The sequence below is a fragment of the Arvicanthis niloticus genome, chromosome 24 (genome assembly GCF_011762505.2).
Source record: "Arvicanthis niloticus isolate mArvNil1 chromosome 24, mArvNil1.pat.X, whole genome shotgun sequence".
Taxonomy (NCBI): Eukaryota; Metazoa; Chordata; class Mammalia; order Rodentia; family Muridae; genus Arvicanthis; species Arvicanthis niloticus.
The window spans coordinates 19,160,203-19,181,539 of record NC_133432.1 but is presented as its reverse complement, the minus strand read 5'-3'; positions in this window follow the sequence as shown (position 1 = coordinate 19,181,539).

Sequence of the window (21,337 nt, the reverse complement as noted above, 5' to 3'; positions counted from 1 at the left end):
TGGGAAGGGAAGAAGGAATTTTCTTTTTTGAAGTATCGGCATTCTTTGGGTATGGGGGAGCATACCCGTTATACCAGCATTCTGGAGGCTGGGGCTGGAGGACCAAAGGGACAAAACTAGCCTGGTGTGTGTAGGGAAAGAAAAAAAAAAAACAATAAAGCTAATCTCGTTCACTCTTAGAAAGTTAATGAGAGTCAGCCAGTGGTGGCACAGGCTTTAATCCTAGCACTCAGGAGGCAGAGGCAAGTGAAGTCTCTTGAGTTCCAGGACAGCCAGGGCTATACAGAGAAACCCTGTCTTGAAAACAACAACAAAAGAAAGTTAGTGAGGTCAATGAGAAATGCCAAGATATTGGCACAAATAGTTGTTTGAAGGTTTGAAGAACAGATAGATTCATCATGATGGCTTTTGGGGGGTGGGGAGGATAGAGTCTCTATGTAGCTCTGGTTGGTTTTGAACTCATTACATAGACCAGGTTAGCCTCGAACCTGCAATGATCCTTCTGACTCTGCCACCAAAATGTTGGGATTATAGACTGTGCTTTCACTTTGTACGCACTAGAAGTCATAATCTGGAAAAACAGCTCAAACTTTTCCACAGGTGACAAGCAAGCTGTTGCACAGCGACACCAGTAGATGGCGCCATAATGCAAGAGACCGATACTCAACATCTCAGGCGGGAACAATCTGGTCTTGAAGGGACAGCAGTGGGAGGGACAGCTTGGTACAGGAACCACCAAATGGTGAGTTCTAAGGACGGGGAAGTGTTACCACAAGTTGCAGGCAATCTAGCTCTCCCAACAACAAATGTGTCCGATGTCACAAAGTGTACCCCAAGTTTAAAATTAATACCCAGAGGGGAACTAGGAAAGCATTATAATGGAAACTTTTTCTTCTATATTGTCAGCTGACCGGAACCCTAAAAGTACTAGTTATTAGGTACAGCAATACCTTCACGGATACGGTAGCACAAGCCTGTAACCTCAAAACCTGGGGAGCTCAGACAGGAGGACTGACAGGTCCAGGCAAGCCTTGGGCTACATAGCAAAAACTTATCAAAACAAAACAAAATGAAAACCAAAAAACAACAACAACAAAACCACAAACAAGCAAAAAGCCAAAAACAACAAATACACACATAGGAAACAAGTCTGGTGTGGTGGTACATGCCTTTAATCCTAGTTCTTGGGAGACAGTGCAAGTAGATCTGCAGTGTGTAGGGACCTTATTGTGAGAAACCCTGCTTCGCTGTATCAGGAGTTCCAAGACAGGCAAAGGGTGGTGGGGGGTGGGCGCTGTGGGCAACCCAGGATGGACAAGCAGAAACGGAAGAAGACCTTAGTCACCAGAGGTATAGGGGTAGAACTAGGATGGAGAAGGAATTGTCCATCAAAAGAGACTCATGGGCTTAAACTATGATTTTTTTTTTCCACAGATGCATTTGGATTTTACCACACAGTTATGAATGCTATGAGGCTTTACAAACCTTCCCTTAAATGTGGCCTCGTTCTCAATATCCTTCTTGTTTCTTTTCTGTGACAACCGCTCTTTCTTCCTTACCGGAGACTTGATCTTTCAAATTAAGGGGAACTGCTCTTCTGAACCAAGTAGATGTGAGTTTGGCATTAGATTTCTATACTGGTTGCACTTTCCTTGCTGTGATCTGACATCATAACCAAAAGCAATGGAAAGAATGGGTTTATTTTGACTTTTGGTTTCAGAGAGAGGAAGAATCTCCTTGTGAACGAAAGACATGGCAGCAGGCAGGGAAAGCATGGTAGCAGGAACAAGAAACTGGCTGGTCACATTTTTTGTTTTTATCTGCATATTGGAAGCAGAGAGAGAACAGACCATACAACCCTGCTGGACTGTAAACCCTAAAGCCCACCCCTAGGGGCATACGCCTCCCAACAAGGCTCCACCCCCAAAGGTTACACAACCTCCCTAAACAGCGCCACCTACTGGGGACCCCCAGGACCCTATGAGTGCAGTTTGAATTTGGCTTTCACTAATCCACTTTAAGGGCAACTGTACCCCCCCAGCCCCCATCAGCCCCTAAGGAAAAATAATTATGAGAAGCTAATGTCAGGAGACTGGGTTTGTGTGGCAATCACAGAAATACCCAGTTGTGTGGGTATTTTGCAAGTTAGCATAAGTTACGGCGCACGTCATAGCAATTTTCGGTCATTAAAAAGATGCACGTAGGTGTATGTCTTTATCATCATAAAATGGTGCACAGTTGAGCAATTGCAAATTGCTTTGTGTTACGTGACCTCTTTGGGAAACCTCTCTCTCCATCTTTCCCTATCCTCCTATCAGGAGGGCCTTATGCCACTTCTCTCTCCCTTGTCTTCTTCTCAGACCATCTTTTTCTCTCTTGACTCTCTCTTTAGCCATGAACTTAGAGACACAGGCCATGTGCATCTGTAGATCTGGAAGGACAGATACCCTAGATTAAGGCGATGACGGTGATTTTTGCTGCTCAAAACAGCCTTTTTATGCTGTTTGAGTTTTGAGGGAGGATCCAAAACTTGGAGCTTTTTTTCCGTTTTAAAGCCAGTGCTACCGGGCGGTGGTGGCGCACGCCTTTAATCCCAGCACTTGGGAGGCAGAGGCAGGCGGATTTCTGAGTTCGAGGCCAGCCTGGTCTAGAGAGTGAGTTCCAGGACAGCCAGGGCTACACAGAGAAACCCTGTCTGGAAACACACACACACACACACACACACACACACACACACACACAGCTGTGGTGTAGCAGAGGCTTATGTATCACTTGAGCTCATCAATTTCACTGCAGAAGTTACGAATGTGTCCCATCAAGTCAAGCTCCCAGTGAACCTAGGAAGCAAGACATTGAGAACAGTGAGCTGAGCTTCGAAAGAGGCTCTGGAACTGAACAACTCTTCCCAGGGTAACCCTGATCCTGCCTCTGTCTATCCATGCAGACGGAAGTTCAGGCACAGTTTCCTGAGGCAGGCTGCGCTCTCCTCTCACCCTGGGCGATTTCCCCACAGCGGGGGACATTTGTTAAGCAGGAAGCCTGCTGGGCTCTCTGGTGGGTCAAGGGGTTAAAGCTACTTAAATGTGATATGGGAGTCATCTGTGTTCAGCTTCTTTGGGAAGATAAACAAGTGAGGGGATCATCAAAGCAGATGGGAGAAGATGACCATTGAAGGATGTTATTTAAATAGCCCACGATGGGATGGATGGGATGGGATGGGATGGGATGAGAAGGAGAGGTCAGAACTGAGCCTGGGAGCAGTGCCACAGCCCTGAAAAACCAGGTCGGAATGTATCCCTGCTCCCCAAAGCCACAGTTAAAGTGGGTGTTGTCTCTGAGTTGAGACGGTTCAAAGTTGTCCGCTCTTGCCATTCTCTTCTCTACGCAGTAGGGTGGAAAGCATGCCTGGGGGTGCAGGCAGTGTGTGTGTGTGTGTGTGTGTGTGTGTGTGAAGGGACTGCTACCAGGTACTGTATTTGCCACAGAGCTGCTGTAGCAGGGCCTTATCATTCTGAGGATTGGGGACCATGTGACTGGCTTCACGCTCTATGATGGCTTTGGTGGCAGTGTGTTACCCTCCACCTCTACCCTAGCCCTTCCTCATGTGCCCCTCTGTTGTGCAGATGACACAAACAGATCTGTCCTCCTGTGGGGGCTTCAGAGAAAAGCTGAAATCTAACCTTTCACCAACTGCTTGGCTCTAGGGGGACACCTGGTGCCGGTCCAGGAAAGTTTGCAGGACTTTTGCTATAAGAGTTCCCCCCCTAACTCCTGCCCTGGGCAAGGGGGCTCAGTCCAGAAGCTGTGCAAGCCTGAGGATCTGAATTTGAATCCTCAGCACCCTTGCAAGAGCTGGGTACAGAGCATGTCTGTAATGCCTGCAACTGGGGAAGACAAGACACTTGGATCTCTGAAGTCAACAGTCACCCTGGTGTCTTAGTTAGGGTTTTCCTGCTGTGAACAGACACCATGACCAAGGCAAGTCTTTTAAGGACAACATTTAATTGGGTCTGGCTTACAGGTTCAGAGACTCAGTCCATTATCATCAAGGTGGGGGCATGGCAGCATCCAGACAGGCATGGTGCAGGAGGAGCTGAGAGTTCTCCATCTTCATCTGAAGGCTGCTAGCAGAATACGGGCTCCCAGGCAGCTAGGATGAGGGTCTTAAAGTCCACATCCATAGTTCCACGCCTACTCCAAAAGGCCACACCTACTCAAACAGGGCCACACCTAATAGGGCCACTCCCTGGGCCAAGCATATCCAAACCATCACACCCTGGCTAGCCACAGTAACTTCAAGTTTCTGTGAGATCTGTTCTCATAAGGTAAGATGGAGAGTGACTGGTTTGCACAAGTGCACACACAGGCTTGCACACATAACAATCTCCCCTGTGGAGCACATTGTGTTTTACTAGTCAGATTCTACGATGGAGTCATGACCAGAGGGGGCTTGGGAACATCTTGCTTTCAGATTTGCTTTCCAGGACCAGTGGTTTTCTGGTTTGACTATAACCACCACCACTACCTCATCATCCCCCCCCCTTATTCCCTAATGATACCTCATAACAGCAATAAGCCCTCTCCTGCTATTCAGAGCCCTCTTTGTAACAGCAGAATCAGGCAAGTGTCTGGAGCATGCAACATCACTGGCAACACTTGCTTTAGATTCACTGTAATGGACAAGCCAAGGGCTGACAGGAAACTTCCTGGATGGGAAAGCTTAGACTGGACCATTGCTGAGAACATGGAGGCGGATGACATCCCCAGATGCTTCGGGTTGGATGAACTATGATTTGGACTTTCCGGATCTCTCCATGCTGCTGGAGACACACAGTATTTTGACACAGCTTGAGCCTGTTTAAAAGCGGGAGGCCATCACAGGGCCAGGGTAGCAGTGGCATGCCGTTAGTGGACACAAGCGACTCAGTTTTCCTTGGGAAAGTGCTGTGTCTCCAGAGTGAGGCTTATCATGTTAAAAGATTTTGAGCAACATTACTAAGGGAGAGCAGAGGTATAAAAATATAAGGGCAGGGATGGAATCTTCTCTCTCCCTTCAACTTGGGCTTTCACTTCCTTTGAGCAGAGGTGCCTGAAACTGAAGTTTCTTTTCTTCCTAAGCCCAATTCTCACTTCCTCATGTGGTGGCCATTGTCAGCTCCCCCCTTTTTCCCTAACGGGCTGAGACTATGCTGGCCTTTATTTCTCCAAGGAATCTCTAATATGAGTCTACTCCCCAACCCCTTTTTAGACAACACAATTATTGTGTTCAATACTAACATACTAGAAAGGTCTATGTAGTACAACTTTGCGGGACACTCGATTGTCACCAATTGTCTTAGTTCTGTTTCCTTTTGCTGTGACATCAGCAAGTTCATGCGTAAGAGGGGGTTTATTAAGCTCTTACACCTCTGGGCTGTTTGTCATCACTGTGGGGAAGAGGAGGCCGGGACTTCGAAGCAGGTGGTCACATCCATGGTCAAGCAGTGAGAGAGAAGGATTGTATGCACACTTAGCCATCCAATCACTTTCTCTTCTGGAAGAAGAGAAACGAGATCCCTCACTTTTAGGTTGAATCCTCCCACATGGCTTAACATAACCAAGACAATCCCCATAGAGAGAGACACCTGTGAGCCAATCTTACCAAAATGATTCTTTACTGAGACTCTGGCCAGGTTATACTAGATCTCGCCAAGTGGGCAAGGCTAACGGTCACACACCATCTCAGCAGCTCCGGGTCACAGGCAGCCTGCAGTATGGAGTCTTGTGATTAGTTTGAGGCTGGTAACATTGAGTTATGTGAGGTCCCCACACCCTGGTGAGCTACAGAGCCACAATTCACATTTTATAAGGACTCTGGAGGGAACCAGGACTTCCCATTTGTGTTAACAGTGTTTCCTGGATTCTTCCTCTAAAACTACTGGTTTTTAAGTATATCTATGTGTATGAGTGTTTTCCCCGGCATGCATGTATGTGTACCAAGCATGTGTGTGTAGTGCCTGCAGAGGTCAGAAGAGGGCGCCAGATCCCCGGAACTGGAGTTTACAGACAGTTGTGAGTCACCATGTGGGAGCTGGGAATGGAACCTGGGTCGTCTACAAGAGCAGAAAACACTCAGAATTACTAAGCTACACTTCCTGCCCCTATTTATTTTTAAGAGAAAGGGAGAGAGTGAGCAAGAACACCATAGTGCATTTGTGCATGTGAGTACGTTGCCTCTGGAGGCCAGAAGAGGGCGCCAGAACCCCTGGATCTGGACTTGCAAGTGGTTTTGAGTCACCCAACATGGGTACGGAGTACCAAACTCAGGTCTCCTGAGGATACATCAAGTGCTCTTAACCACAGAGTTACCCCTCCAGCTCACATGCTGATTGGTTTTTTGAAACAGAAAAAAAAAAAATAATAAAGCCCCTCAGCATATAGCTCAGGCTAGGTGCAGCTCAAACTTGCAATACTCTTCTGTCTCTCTCAAAGTGTTGGGGTTATTATGGGTGTGGGTCTCTATGAGCTACTACCATCATTTTATCAATCTATGGATTGTAGAATCCAACTCAGATGACCACTAGGCTACTCATCAAAAGGGGGAAGGGGCACCAAGTATAAGACAAAAATGTTGGGTGTTCTTGGAATGACATTTCCCCCCCAACTAATTACAAGAAGAGTATCAAATGTCATGGGTCTCACTGGTTACTTTATCTGGTAAGAAGTGCTCAGAAGAGCAATGAGTGAGGTTTGTGTATAGTGAAGCCCCTGGTTTACACACCCCAGAGCTTAACCCTTCCCCTGCTGGAACCCTTCATTCCTACTCAGTGGAATCCCTCTTCTCAGTCCCTCTGTTTGCAGGCAGCCACCATCTGGCCACCACCCGGCCTCCATTTGCCTTCATAAAGAGCAGGAAGAAGCCAGACTTCACAGCCAGGATGACTTTGTGTCATTAGGTCTTGGCTTTGAGGTTCTAACGTGTGGTGAGTTTGTTTACATGGACAAGGAAACTCTAGCTACTGCCATATGCTCTTCTGAGCTCGGAAATGCTCGTCTTTCAGGTGCTCACAACTGATGGACATTCTGCCCTGCTGCTGCAGAGGAAGCTGCAGCATCTAGGCAGAGGTCACTGGGCTACACTTGGTGGTGTCTCAAGGTGGCTTGCACCTTACAGGAAGGCTTAGAAAGGCCAATTGCTCATCAGGATCCTAGTGCTTTGGACACAGCCATTGCAATGGTTTAATGCCTGACCCTTACCTTCCCTCCGCTTCCCTCCCTTGCCTTCCCCCCCCCCCTCCTCCCCTCATCCACCCCACAGTATTGAAATGGAACCCAAGGTCTCATATATACTAGGAAAATACTGAACTACATCCCCAAGACCTTTCCACTTTTTATTTTAAAACAAAGTTTTGCCAAGCCCTTTGGGTTAGCCTTGAATTTACTAGGCCGTCCAGAAAGATATTGTGCGCCACAGCCTCCACTGGGCATCCCTGGCACAAGCCCAGGCAGGGACTACAACTCCCGCCATCTCAGAAGATACTCTGAGTCTACAAAAGCAACTGCAACTGGTGGCGGCTGAGACCACCTAGGCATTCCTCCTGGCATCACGACACATGTGACCCCATCTGATCCCTGCAGCCCCATTGAGAGGTGGTATAGAGCTATGTCCCCTCAGCATCCTCACGTGGAAAGCCGAGCCCCCAAGGGAGGGCTCAGGCTGGTGGTTATTTGGAAACTTTTGGAGATGTCATTTTTGCTATGTAGTCCTAAGGATGGTTCCTTGACACATTGATCAGTGTCCTTTGAAAAAGAGAGACAAGGGGGATGGGGGCGTGACTTAGTTGGTATGGATGAATGCCTGGGGCCCTGGATTTGATCCCCAGGCATGGTGGTCCATGCCTGTCATATATATGTCTTTAGGAGTCTGGCCTGTAGCACTCAGCAGGTAGAGGCAAGAAGATCAGAAGTTCGTGGTTACCTCGAAACTATATTATCAAGTTCAAACCTGTCTCAAAATAAAAATAAAATTAAATAGGGGTAACTGGGGCACAGGAATTCAGTGAGGATGAGGAGACAGAGACAAGATCAAGTGACATAGTTGCAAACCAAGGCACACCAAGGATGACCACGAGCCATTAAAAACCAGAAGTGAGGCCTGGGAGAGATGTTTTTCCCATCAAATTTTAAAAGGAATCAGTCTTGCCCACACTCCCAGCCTGTGGAACCTAGGGATACATACCCCCACTTCATACGCTAAGTTTGGGAAAGTTGATCCTGACAGCCCAGAGATCTAAATATTAGACCATTAGTGTTCTTTCACGGGTGCACAGAGGCTGAAGGCACTTGCTCTGGGCCATACAGCATGCAGGAGAGCCAGGAAGGAGGAGGCCTCTCCTGAACATTATAGAAGCTGGCACAGGCTGGTGGCCGGGAACACCTGTGGGTGAATGGCTGCACTTGTCAATGAGGATTCCAGGGGCAGAGACAAAAGGCTGAGCTATTGGTTAGGGCGGGAGCAAGGTAATGAGGAGACTGTGTGGATCTCAGAACACACCAAGCCTTGAAAACTACTCAGTTTAGATACATACATACACACACACACACACACACACACAAACTGGAAATCACCACAGTGTGGTTTCCAGTGCCAACCTAATTCCCCTTCCTAAACAGTTTAAGAAAGATAGCAAAGATATTCTCCTTTCCCACTAAAAGGTTCTAAACCCTAATACTAGGGGGATAACAAGGTCAAAGCCATACTACTTGGATGAGGTACTGTGACCAAGACGAGGCACCATGCATGACCAATGAGGCTTGCTTTAGTAATATGGGGCTGCACAGTTTTAGATACTAATTAATAGAACTCAAGTGAATCTCCAAAGGGAAGGCCACGGGATTGACTGTATGAAGACCTGGAGCTATTTGACAAGACACAGAAAGCTGCTGTGGACAGACAGTTCAACTGTGATAGGACACGCCCCTTACCCAGACAGCACCACCTACAGGGAAGAGGAGACCAGTGCTCACAAAGATTGGAATGCTAACTATGGGCATCTTTGCTCAGACCGAATAACCTAGCTAACAGATGAATACGGGAATCAATGTCGTGTGTGTGTGTGTGTGGGGGGGGAATGCTGGAAAGACAGTGAATGGGATAAAGAATGAACACTTCCAAGTTGTGCTGATGGTGACGGGAATGTGAAGGTCAACAAATGTGTCCATTCCTCGTAAAGGATTGGGATACTGAAGACGGGAATTCAGTCAGGTAAACTGGTTCTAGCTTGCGGACAGAAAGACAGCTGCTTAGGCGTAGGGAAGCAGGGATGCTCAGGTGTGCTCCCAAAACACATGGCTTCCGCTTGACCTTCATGCTGACCCTACCTGAGGCTACCTTCCCTTGGTTCCCTGATGAGGATGCTCTGAGTGCCAGGTTCCAGGCTGAATGAGCCTCTCTCTACATGCCATGCACTTGGCTACTGGTGGTGACTCACACCTCTACCCAAGGGGGCTTCCTGCTGGCCCAGTGTCTGAGAATCCTGACTTGAGACAGAGCAGTGTTCCCCTGTCCCCACAGAGTACCACAAAGACATCGCCCATAAATTCTGAGCAGAGCTGAGTGCTGGCCCCTACCCTAGGTTGCCCTGTATTTGGTAGTTAATATTTTCTGTATAGCCTTGGCTGTCCTGGAACTCAGTAGACCAGGCTGACCTCGGAACTCAGAGATCTGCCTACCTCTGCCTCCCAAGTGCTGGGATTAAAGGCGTGCGCCACCCCATAGCCTGCTAATCTTTATCTTTTGTATTAAACCTTCTCTGTTTGCATGGAGCTGTAGCCCACGTGTCCTGACTGGGCCCAGACTAGCATAGCAATAGCAGGTGGCCATCTCTGAAAATGGCCATAAGGGAAAAAACTTGCAAACACAAATTATACACAAGCATGAATCCAGTACCCTTAAATAAGGTGCATTTAGAACCCGGAGCCAAGCTGTGTGTGTTATATAAACTGAGCATGTGCAATTATTAAGGTAAAGGTCACTGACGAGGATCAAATGGCTCATTGGAACAAGAGAGTAAGACCAAGACCAATTAATAAACACAACATTTCAAATCAAAGGGAGAAGCCAAAGCATCTTCAGACAACTAGATGGCCATTAAGTGTCTCACAATCCCTAATTAATAACCTCATCTAGGATGGACATCTAAGGTGGCTTAAGGAGGTAAAAGCAAAACCAAGCACAGAGCCTGGAGAATTAAGAGCACTGGCTGCCCCTGCAGAGGACCTGGGTTCAATTCCCAGCACCCATATGATGGTTCACAACCATCTGTAACTCTGGAGGATCTAACACCCTGTGGTGATTTGAATAGGTTTGGCCCCCATAGAGTCATGTGTTTGAATGCTTTGCCTGTGGAAGTGGCACTATCGGGAGGTGTGGCCTTGGAGGAAGTGCGTCACTGTGGAGGCGGGTTTTGAGGTCTTCTATGCTTAAGCTATGCCCAGTGTGAAAGTCCAGACTCCTCCTGGCTGCCTTTAGATTAAGATGGAGAACTCTTGGCTCCTCCGGCACCACATCTGCCTGCATGCTGTCATGCTTCCTGCCATGATAATGGACTGAACCTCTGAACCTGTAAGCCAGCCCCAATGAAATGTTGTCCTTTATAGAAGTTGCCTTGGTCATGGTGCCTCTTCACAGCAATGGAAACTTTAACATGGACTCTATAAGCATAGCATATACATGGTGTACATACGTAGCACAGGCAAGACATTCATACACATAAACAAATCTCTAAACCTGCGGCAACAAATCCCTCTAAGGTTGAAGGAGACAGGCTGGAGAGATGGCTCAGAGGTCAAGAATGACTGCTATGCAGTCCTGAGGGCCAGAGTTCACATCCCAGCCTCCCCCACACAAGTCAGGTGTCCTGAAAATGCCTCTAACTTCAGCTCTGAGGGCTGTGATGCCCTCTTTTGGCTTCTGCCCATGCACTTAAATATAAACACTTATATATAAACACACAGACATGACTAAGTCTCTCTTAAGATAATGAAAAAGGATGATCCATTAAAGTGAATAGGTTTGGCCCCCATAGAGTCATGTGTTTGAGTGCTTTGTCTGTGGGAGTGGCACTACTGGGAGGTGTGGTCTTACTGGAGGAAGTGTGTCACTGTGGAGGTATGCATAAGAAAAATATGGTATGCATGGCTGCATACAGTTTTAAATTCTCCACCAATCCGGAGAGTTTCAGAAGCAAATTTAAGGGATAAATAGCAAGCTAGGAACACTGCTTTTGATGAAGGTTAATTTCAAAATAGAAAGGCTTTCTACCACTCTAGCCAATACCTGCAAAGAATTCAGTGAATAAACGGATAGTCACATACATATGATGAAAATAAAATATGTATGTATATATGGTACCCTTCAGCAGGAGACAAAGGAGACCGATGTCATCAGGCTTTACTTCATTACAAAGTCTAAGAGATGGTAGTGGGCCGACAAGATGGCTCAGCAGGAAAAGGTACCTGGTGTGCAGTCCAACGACCTGAGTTCGATTCCTGGAACATACTAATAGTGGGAGGTGAAAATCAAATTTTTGAAAGTTGTCATCTGGCTTCTGCATGTGCACACACAATATGCAAAAATTTAAAATAAGAAGGTGGAGCATGTAGGCGGAGACGAACACGACCATCATCTTCCTGTGAGATCACTGGATGACGTGAATAAAAGTTCCTCAAGATATGGGGACCTTTGATATCTGAACTCTCCGACGAAGAGAACTCGGCACAAGGAGATGGTCAGAAAGAAGCACTTGAGACCGGAAACATGGACGTGTATGGTGGTGTCCGTGATGACACTAGAAAATCTTGAATAAACCTGATGTCAAATACAGACGATTGGCTTCAGAGTGTGACTCTATGCAGAGAGTATTGGCAGCCACAGAAGAACACTTGGTAGCTTGTGAAACCACTTGTGTTATAGAGGAAAGAGAGCTAAGCTCCCCTGACGCACACAAATCACATACCCTTACAAGATACCGATTCCCACTTATTTAAGGGCCCTGGGTTCAAAAGCCAGTGTAGATGGAACAGAGACAGTCTCTAAGCCTCTGGTTTGGGCTTGTCTCTAAAATGTCTTTTCTGGGGAGGTTACGTCACCATCTGTGAAGCTGAGGCTACCCTCTTGCCTATGCCCCATATGGGGGCGCAGATGTGAGCCCGTCTTCCCTCAGAAATGACAACCCACCCCCACGCTCCCAGTACGGCCATGCTCCTATCTCTGGCAGCCAGACCTCGCAGCCAGGATCACAGGGTGCCTGTCTTTCCAGACCTCAATGAGCGTGGCGGGACGCAACAGCACATGCGAGGGTTTGCGGATTGGTCCCTCAGAGGAATATTATCAAACGGGACACCAGCCGCGCTTGATAATCAAACCACCAGGCACAGTAGGGAGATAGCAGCCTGGGCGGGAGAGACCCTGGAGAATGTGGGCACGCTGCAGGAAGCGAGGGCGTCAGGCTTGCTGACTTAGCCGGGATAGTTATCCTTCAGCACTCCTGGTTTTAAAGGGAATTTTAATTTAGCAGTGTTACTAGAGTGTGCAGCACAGTCCCACAGATCCCCTTTTTGCTGCTGTGTAGATAAAATGCAAAAGCCACTCACCCCAGCTGAGATCACCTTTATCCCTTGTACGGAGCAAAGCAGCCACAATCTCGGGCTCTATCAGAGCCCCAGTGGGAGAACAGATTCCCTTCAGGTGACTGGGTGGTTGTCTTTTAATAAGGTTTTTCCCTACAGAGGTCAGAGAGACAGCAAGAGGGAGCTGAGCATCCAGGGACAAATGACAATGGGTTTGTCACTGTCCCCAGGTCTGACTCACCAGGTCACAGCCAAACCTTGCGGACACCACATCTGAACCGGGGTAAGAAGAAGTACCACCACCACCACCCCCAACCAAGGGCTCTTTCCCAGACTCTAGCTGCTATCTGGAATGGACGATCACAGCTGGATTCACAGCTGCTTGGGGCCTGATTGTGAGAATCCTCCCCCCTCCATTCGTATCCACAGACAATCTTAGGGTGGCCTTATTCAGAAATTACCTTCATGGGTATAATTAGTAACAATTGCCCTCAGACAGGCCCTGAAGCCGATGGCCAGTGACTTGAAAGGAGAAGTTACAAACAGACACACCAGGGAAAAGGTCACATGCAGACGGGGATGAAGGTTGACGGGTATGGGAGGATACCTTTGGACTTCCAAGACACCCCTTCCCCAACACCCTGCCAAAAACAGGAGGAACACAAAATTTCCCAGAGCTTTTGCTGACACCACAGCCTCAAAACCCCCAAACCTCCCCACCCCACGTTGCTGTGGTAGGGTCAATTTCTGCTATCCCAAACTTCCTGCGTTGGAGCCATTTGTCACATTAGCCTCAGGCTGGCATACAGTTGCCCCATCACCTTGCCAGGTCGTGAAGTAGAACACTTTACATGGTAGTGGTAGGAGGGGGCAATCAAGTGTTCACAGACAATAACATGCACCTCCTCCTTATGAGCAGCAAACAGCTCCTACACGGGCTACAGCCTGTCTCCAACCAGTTACAGGGAAAGAAGCTCACGGATGAGGAGGCTTGAGGGTGACGCCCAGATGGAAACCTGCATCGCTTTACACTCACGGGTGCCATGATAGTGCCACGACTAATCTTTTCAATAAATAGTGAGTAGCAACCCCACAATCCACAAAGTGGAGACACAACCCAATCTTGTACCACAGCCTGTTAAACAGGACGACAAACACCAAAATAAAGCCAAGATACCAATTTAGGGTTAAAGATGTGAACATCATGACCTTGGACTCGATGCTGGCTTCTTAGAAACAAGACAAAGGGAATCCCATCAACATTTGAAAAAAAAAATGGGTGCCTCAAAATATGCTATTAAAAAGCTGAATTCTCAGTGAGTTCTCAGAAGCCAAGGTTGCATTTTGAAGCCACCCATGGGACAGGCGACTGGGACGTGGCCTACAACTTATTCATACGAATGAAGAGGGTTTGAATGGATGTCTCTGAAAGGCCAAGAAACCTAACTAGTCACTTAAGAACTACACATCGAACTCAAAATTAAAGTGTGTAAGCGCACTTGCTGTGCAATCGCAAAGACGAGAGTTCAAATCCCCAGCACACACAAAGAAAGCCTCCTGTTTCGGGTCATTCATCACATTATCTTTTGGATCTGAAGCAACTGTGCTATCAATCTCTCAGAAGGTGGAGCGATCGGTCAAGAGGTTCACAGACAACAGCACACACAGCCTCCTTACAAGGAGCAAAGAGAAACAGGGACCTTTATCCATTATCAATTTGACTGTGAAATGAGTTGGGTATGCTGGAAAGCTCATTCCGTACTTAAAGTGTGGTGTTGCCCTGAGACCCATTACTTAGACCTGCAGGAACGCATCTGAGGGAGCTGGAAGTGGTCTGGTGACCTACAGGCTTGTACTTGAATGTTTTCATGTCTGTAAAGTACAAACAACTCATTCATTCATTCATCAGTGGCCTAGAGGCTAAACAAGATGTGGTATAGCCTCCGAATGGACCATTATTCAGGCAGGAAGAGGAATGTAATCTACACACCACAGAATGGATGAGTTTGAAAACCCTCTAGCTAAGTGGGAAAGCCAGGCAGAGAGAGCACATGGCACTGAGTCCATTATCAGAGGCAAATCAGTCCGGGCACATAGATGTCTGGGGAAGGTAAAATGTGTGGCAACTGGTCACCAACACATGCTTTATGTAGGGCTAAAAAAAAAAAAAATGTCCTTAAGTCCCACCCTGATGACGGCCCCACAGCTACATCAAAATCATCAGATGGAAGACTTCACAACTTTCCAATTTGAATGTGGAGGATGAATGATTATATTTGGGGAAAAAAAAAAAAAAAAAAAAAACCCAAACCTCCAGCCTCTCGGAAGTAACTTTCTTGGATTTCTGCCTATCAAGAGTTTTGTTTAAAACATAAAATCGTTCAAATCACTTCAAAGCGTTGGCATTTCCCACAAGAGCCAGGTCGCTACCATTTGTGGCTGCGTGATTTATGCTCTTCTGAGCCGGGTCATTTGTGTTTGCTCTCTCATGCAGAGTCCTTGGCAGGGCAGGGCAGGGAAGGGAGAATATATACAATTGAATGGAGATGAGTGTGTGAGTGGGGTGTGTGTGTGAGTGGGGTGTATGTGTGTGTGTGTGTGTGTGTGTGTGTGTGTGTGTGTTCCAGTATGTGCACATATGCATGCATGGAGGGCAGAGGTCAACACTGGGTGTCTTCCTCAATCAGTCTCCACCTTACTGTTTGAGACAGGGTCTCTTGCTGAGCCTGGAGCTCTCTGATTGCCTAGGCTGGCTGGCTAGAGGGCTCCTTCCACCCACCTGTCTCTACCCCTGCTGTACTGGGGTTCCTGATGTATGCTGCTGTGCCCAGCTTTTTACATGGGTACTTGGGGGCCAAACTCAGGTCCCCATATTGTCCAGCAAACACTTTATTAATGGAGCCATCTTTGTGGCACTAAGGAGTCCCTTTTTTTTGTTTGTTTAGGATTTGTTTTATTTTTAATCATGTGTAAGGGTGTATGTATGCACACATGCACATGTGAGTGTAGTACCCAAATGGGCCAGAAGAGGGCACTGGATTACCTAGAGCTAGAATTAGAGGGAGCTATGAGCTGGGAGTGGATCCCAGGTCCCCTGCGAGATCTTACTTCCTATAAGTGCTCTTACTGTGTGCCATTTTCTCAGGCCCAAGCATTCCCTTTGACTTGTCTGAAGCCCTCACATCCAAATGTTTTATCTCCTCTCAGGCAATGAAATAAAATATATTTGTTTGTGAATATCAAAGGCTCCTTTAAAATGTATACCACTGATATTCTGCAGTAATAAAATAATAATAATAATAATAATAATAATAATAATAATAATAATAATAATAAATAACCCTGGCTCAGAACTAATCATTCTGTCAATGTGGTTCACTATAGCATATTATAAAGGCAGGAGAAATAGTTCAGTCGTCCGGAGCACTTGTTGCAAAGGAGCCAGGTTCAGTTCCAAGTACCCACTTTTGGTGGTTCACAGCTGCTTGAAACTCCAGCTCCACGAGATCCGACTCCCTCTTCTGGCCTCCTGGAGCTGGACACATGTGCGTGTACACACAGAGGATCACACATATGCACGTGACAAATAAAAACAAATTAATTGAGATCACATTATATATGATAAACATTTGATCTCAGGGCTGAAGAGATGGCTCTACAATTATGAACACGCACTGCTCTTGGTGAGTACCTGGGGCCAATTCTAGAACCCACGCAGTGTCTCACAACCTCCATAAACTTCAGTTATGGCACTGTTAGGGTACTGCACGTGAACGAGGTCAGCCAGCCAGGCAGCCAGCCACACACACAGAGAGAGAGAGAGAGAGAGAGAGAGAGAGAGAGAGAGAGAGAGAGAGAGAGAGAGAGAGAGAGAGAGAGAGAGAGAGAACTCAAAGTATTTGATTCTGAGGTTCCATATAAAAGCATTATCCATCTCTGTAGACAGGTACTTATCAAAACAGCTCAATTAGAAACGAAACCTCTGCATATCTCATGAGGACCGTCCTCATTTTTGAGCAGAGAGCAGTCACCACGTTGACACTTTTTTTCTCCTCCCAAGCTGAAACACATGTTTTGTTCGTCATGGTCATTAAAACTGGAAAATATCCGTGGGTGGTTTTGGGATAAGAATATGTCATCTCTTCTCAAGCCTCAGTCTGCTTCAGGAGTCAGCCTTTGTACGTGAACAAGTCCCAAAAGCAGGCACCAGGTGCAGGTATCGGGCTCTATCTGCCATTCACTTTGTACTTGACCAGGGACACGCGGATAAGGGGCGTGGCCTTCCGGAAGTGGGCGTGGCCTCTAGTCAGCGGTTGCAGTACTTTCTAAGCTCTGTTCTTTAGGTGGTTTGAGCCAGTGCTGCCTATATCCTGGCCACTGTGGGGATAACTCCATGAGTCACAGGCCTCATGGGGATCTCTTCTGAACAAGAACTGCTGTGCAAAGTTCCGAGCCCAGCCAGGGAAGTGGGACCATAGCATAAGCCAAAATGCGTGGCGGGGAACCCGTAAGGAGAGAATGGACGACAGGAATATCACATGTTTAGTAAATGTGGTCACACAGCAGCCCGTGTGCCTCCCTGGACCTCTTTGTCTCTACTCTGTAGGTGTTTTCCTGACCCCAAAGTCCTGTGCCACTTCCTGGTAGTCTCCATCTCTGGTGAGGTCCCATGACCATGTCACATCTGCCTATGGTAATCTCCAAGAATCTCTACAGTCATCTGCCTCTGCTGCCACGATTTTCTCTGCTTCTGCTGCTTCTCTGTAGCAATGCCCTGGGAATGGCAGGCCACAGGCATCCCCCATCTTCCTCAATATGCCTGAGAGGTCCTTCCAGGGCCAGAACCCATGATGGAGTTGTGTTTTTCAGTAACAGAGGTAAGCCTAGGGATGGAGCCAGGTTGGGCTGGGTATGCAAAGCTGGGTGAGCAGGCTGTCACATGTCACATAGCAGCTTCATGAAAGGGAGGCACAGGAACTGGTTCATGGCACCTAGGACAAACAAGGTCAATTGATGCCCCCAGGGAAAACTCTGAAGATCTCCATGGTGACCTCTGGTGGGAGGAGGGGAGATGGAGGGATGGGAGGTGTGCTAAGAAAGGCACATGTATGCACATACGTGTTGGGGGCCGACTTTTAGCAGAAAGCGGCTATCAGCTTTGCAGCCATCTTGAGCCATATACCCTGAGATGAGATTTAAATTACAATAGCCTACAACAGCTGAGAACACTCAGATAATCTTGGTTTAGATACCTTGAGATTAAAGGTGTGTGAGATTAAAGGTGTGTGACTTAATAGTATACTTAGAAGTATAGAGATCAGAGTTAGAGACAAGACCTAAGGGCATGATTAAAGGTGTAACTTAGAGGTGTGGCTTAGAAGTGAGACATATAAAAGGCAGAGACAGAACAGATCAGGATTGAGACGATAGAAGACATTAGTCAGACTATAGAAGACAGAACCAGAGATCAGAGAATATATAGACTGAGATCAGAGACTATAGAGGGATCATCAGAGACGAATCTCAGACATTAGGTAAAATCTGGCCTCACCCTCGCTCTTGCTGAACCCCCGACCTAAAGACCGGAGTGGCAGCTTGGGCCGGAATACAGTGGCCGCCCAAACGTGGGTCGGCCCGGGCCTCAACATTTTGCTCAGGCCGAGACATTTTTTGGCCACCCCAACGTGGGACTAGTGCGGTCCTCAACACATACGCACGCGAACACACAAACACTCAAACATGCATGCTTGCTCACCCACACCCACACATGAATGTGCATGCTTGCTTGAGTGTGCAAGGCAAGCATGCACGCACACATGCACACACACAGCCTCCTAAACAACCAGCTACCTTCTGGGTGAAGGCAAGTTTGACAGAGTCACAGGAAGGGCCAGGACATCACACAAGGAGCTAAAAGGAGCTCTAGAATGAGGAATGTCCCAACAGATGACCAAACCCAATGTGTAGAGATACGGGCAGGCCTCTTGGAGAGTGAGTGGACTGGCTCTGGCGATCTCAGCGGCCTCTCTGAATTCACGGGGAGCCAGAAAATTAATTCACTGAATGACAATCAGCAGTTTCAACAAAACTGAAGCAAACAGAATAGAAAACAGCGCAGTGTGCGAGGAACCTACTTACGGGTGATTTGACTGAGTATGTATAAGAGAAGCAAGACAGGGATCGGTATGAAAGAAGTCTTCCCCCCCCCACCCCTCGCCACCACCTCCTTCCACCCCCATAGAAAGTGGCAGGCTTCATGAGTGAGAGCTACAGGAAGCCAGCATGGCCAGAGTACACAGGATAAGGAGGTGCCTCGAGAAGTCTGTTCCTGGAGAGACATATGACATTATTTCTCACCCCCATAAAGTCCTAACAATAGCTAAATACCGTTCTGCCCAAGTTTGTCACGGGAAACCATTGCGTTTACTGTGTTTGTGCACAGGGCTAGAGGTAGGACTCTAACAACCAGAATGTGGGGACCTAGAGCAGGCACAGTGTAAGGGTCTGGACCCAGTATATATGGATAATGGCTTCCCCATAACTGCATAGATGGAGCAGATGCACACCCCTCAGTTAACCATTCCATAACCTATATATCCCAACACCTCCAGATACCCAAAGCCTGAACCGGTTAAGGGAAGAAATCTCATACAAATGGCTGAGAAGAGCAGGAATCTTAGGGAGGTGAGGGTTCAGTGACCTTCTCTGAGGGGACAGCAGCTGTCAAACAAGCCCACTCAGGTGGCCTCTTGCAAAAAGTTGGTGTGATGAAGACAGGCTGTCTTGCTCTGAGAGCCATGCCCTACAATAGGAAGATCCAGGCATGAGAGCCATGGCACTGTCCCAGAAGAGCCTGTGTGGGTGGGCACAGTCGGATTGGGGAGGCTTGAGACACATCCGAGTGTCACACCACTGTCCCAGGTGACCCCGAGCTTGGCACAATGGGGCAGGTGAAGGTAGGTACTCTAAGGGAGGCACAGGGCTGTGCACATATGCAGTGGAACTCACAGAAGAATGTAGCCAAGAGTGGACCTGGTGAACCCAGTGACATCACATCTAGGCGACCCCACAACGTTGCCAAGGCAACGACCATACATTCCCAGAATTCACCTGGCCACCTCCTACCTTTACCTGGGAGAGGCTATGTTACCACCCATATAAAACAGGCAGAACCCCCTGACCTCGGTCTCTTCTTCCTCTTCTTCTCCACGCCCCCCCCCCCTTGCCCCATCTCCTGAATAAACCCCGCTTGGAACCGTTTGGTCTGGTGTGGTCTGTTTCAAGCTGCACACGGATGTATAGCACCTGGAGCCAGCAGCCCCATCTTCTAGAAACCAAGGAAAAGGCTAAGAACTAGGCTAAGAACTAACAATGAAGGAATAAAGATGGCCAGGCTGAAATACAGACAAACCTTTCTCTCTACCTCAGTAAATTCTCACTCCCTGGAGCTGGGAGCTGGGGTCCTTTGGTTAAGTGCTTGCCACTCAAACATGAGGACATGAGTTTGATCCACCCAGAACCAACGTATGAAGCCGGGCATGGCGGTGCCCACTCACAATCCGGAACAGGACAAAGACAGGAAAAACCCCATGGCTCACTGGTTGGCTAGTTTAAGCTATATGTTGAGCCCAAGGTCAGTGAGGTGACGTCTCAAAATCCAAGGTGAATGTCTCCTGAGAAATGACACCCAACGTTGTCATCTGGCCTCTACACATATGTGATGGTCTTGTCCCCATGGAATATGCACACACTTCGTTTTTGGTGTCGTCTGAGCAAGAGGGCATAGGTGTCTATGGGGTCCTTACCTTTGTGTCAGGTGTTACATGTGATATGAGCTGAGAATTTCAGCACCCGTAGTGTGCGCTAGAGACAGGGCTCTGTCCCCCGACTTCACGCAGCTTACAATAGCCTGAGGAGGTTTCTCTACTCAGGTGAAGCCGGAGACTTCACTGCAGAGAATTTCAGGACTGGCCAGCACGAAGCAGAGCTGAAATTTAAGTAAGAAAAGATTTTAACACAGGTTTAAAGCATGAGTGAATTAAAAATGGGCCGTGAGGGGAAGGGTAAGATGTAGGGTAACAGGAAAATCACTCTGCCCCTGGCCTGTGTCCCAACCCACAACTTGGAAATCCACACCGCGGTGACTCGGCGTTAAAGGCCAAGCAATATTTCCCACTGCGCATGCTCCAAAACCCTATAAAGCCCACCGTCTCCAGCCAGCCCGCCCACTGCTGTCTCTGTTGCAGCTCAGTTTCTTCCCAGTAAGTCTCCGGTGTGAGGTTTGTTGTGTGGTATTCCTTGGCTCACAATTGCTAAGATACCCTTGCACCGGAAAACCCTTCCAAAAGATGCACCCAAGCATGGCTGTGGGCTCCTCAAGCTCCTATGTGCAGCTGCAAAGAGAATTCTAGAAGCTTTGGGAAATTCACTGTTCAGAAAGTTTCTAAGCCCCTCCCTTTTACCTCCCCCCCCTTTTTTTTCTGGAAATGTGTCAGAATTAGATAGACTTGCAAGCTGATAAGGTCACATAAGGCCTCAAGGGTCAAGTGATGAGGTTAAGACATTATCTCTCGTTGGGCTGGAGAGATGGCTCAGCGGTTCAGAACTCTGACTGCTTTTGCAGAGGCTCTGAATTTGGTTCCCAGCCTCCTCAGGCCGGCTCACAGACATTGTAACTCAAGTTCCAGGATATCTGATGCCCTCTCCTGGCCTCCTCATGCACCAGGCA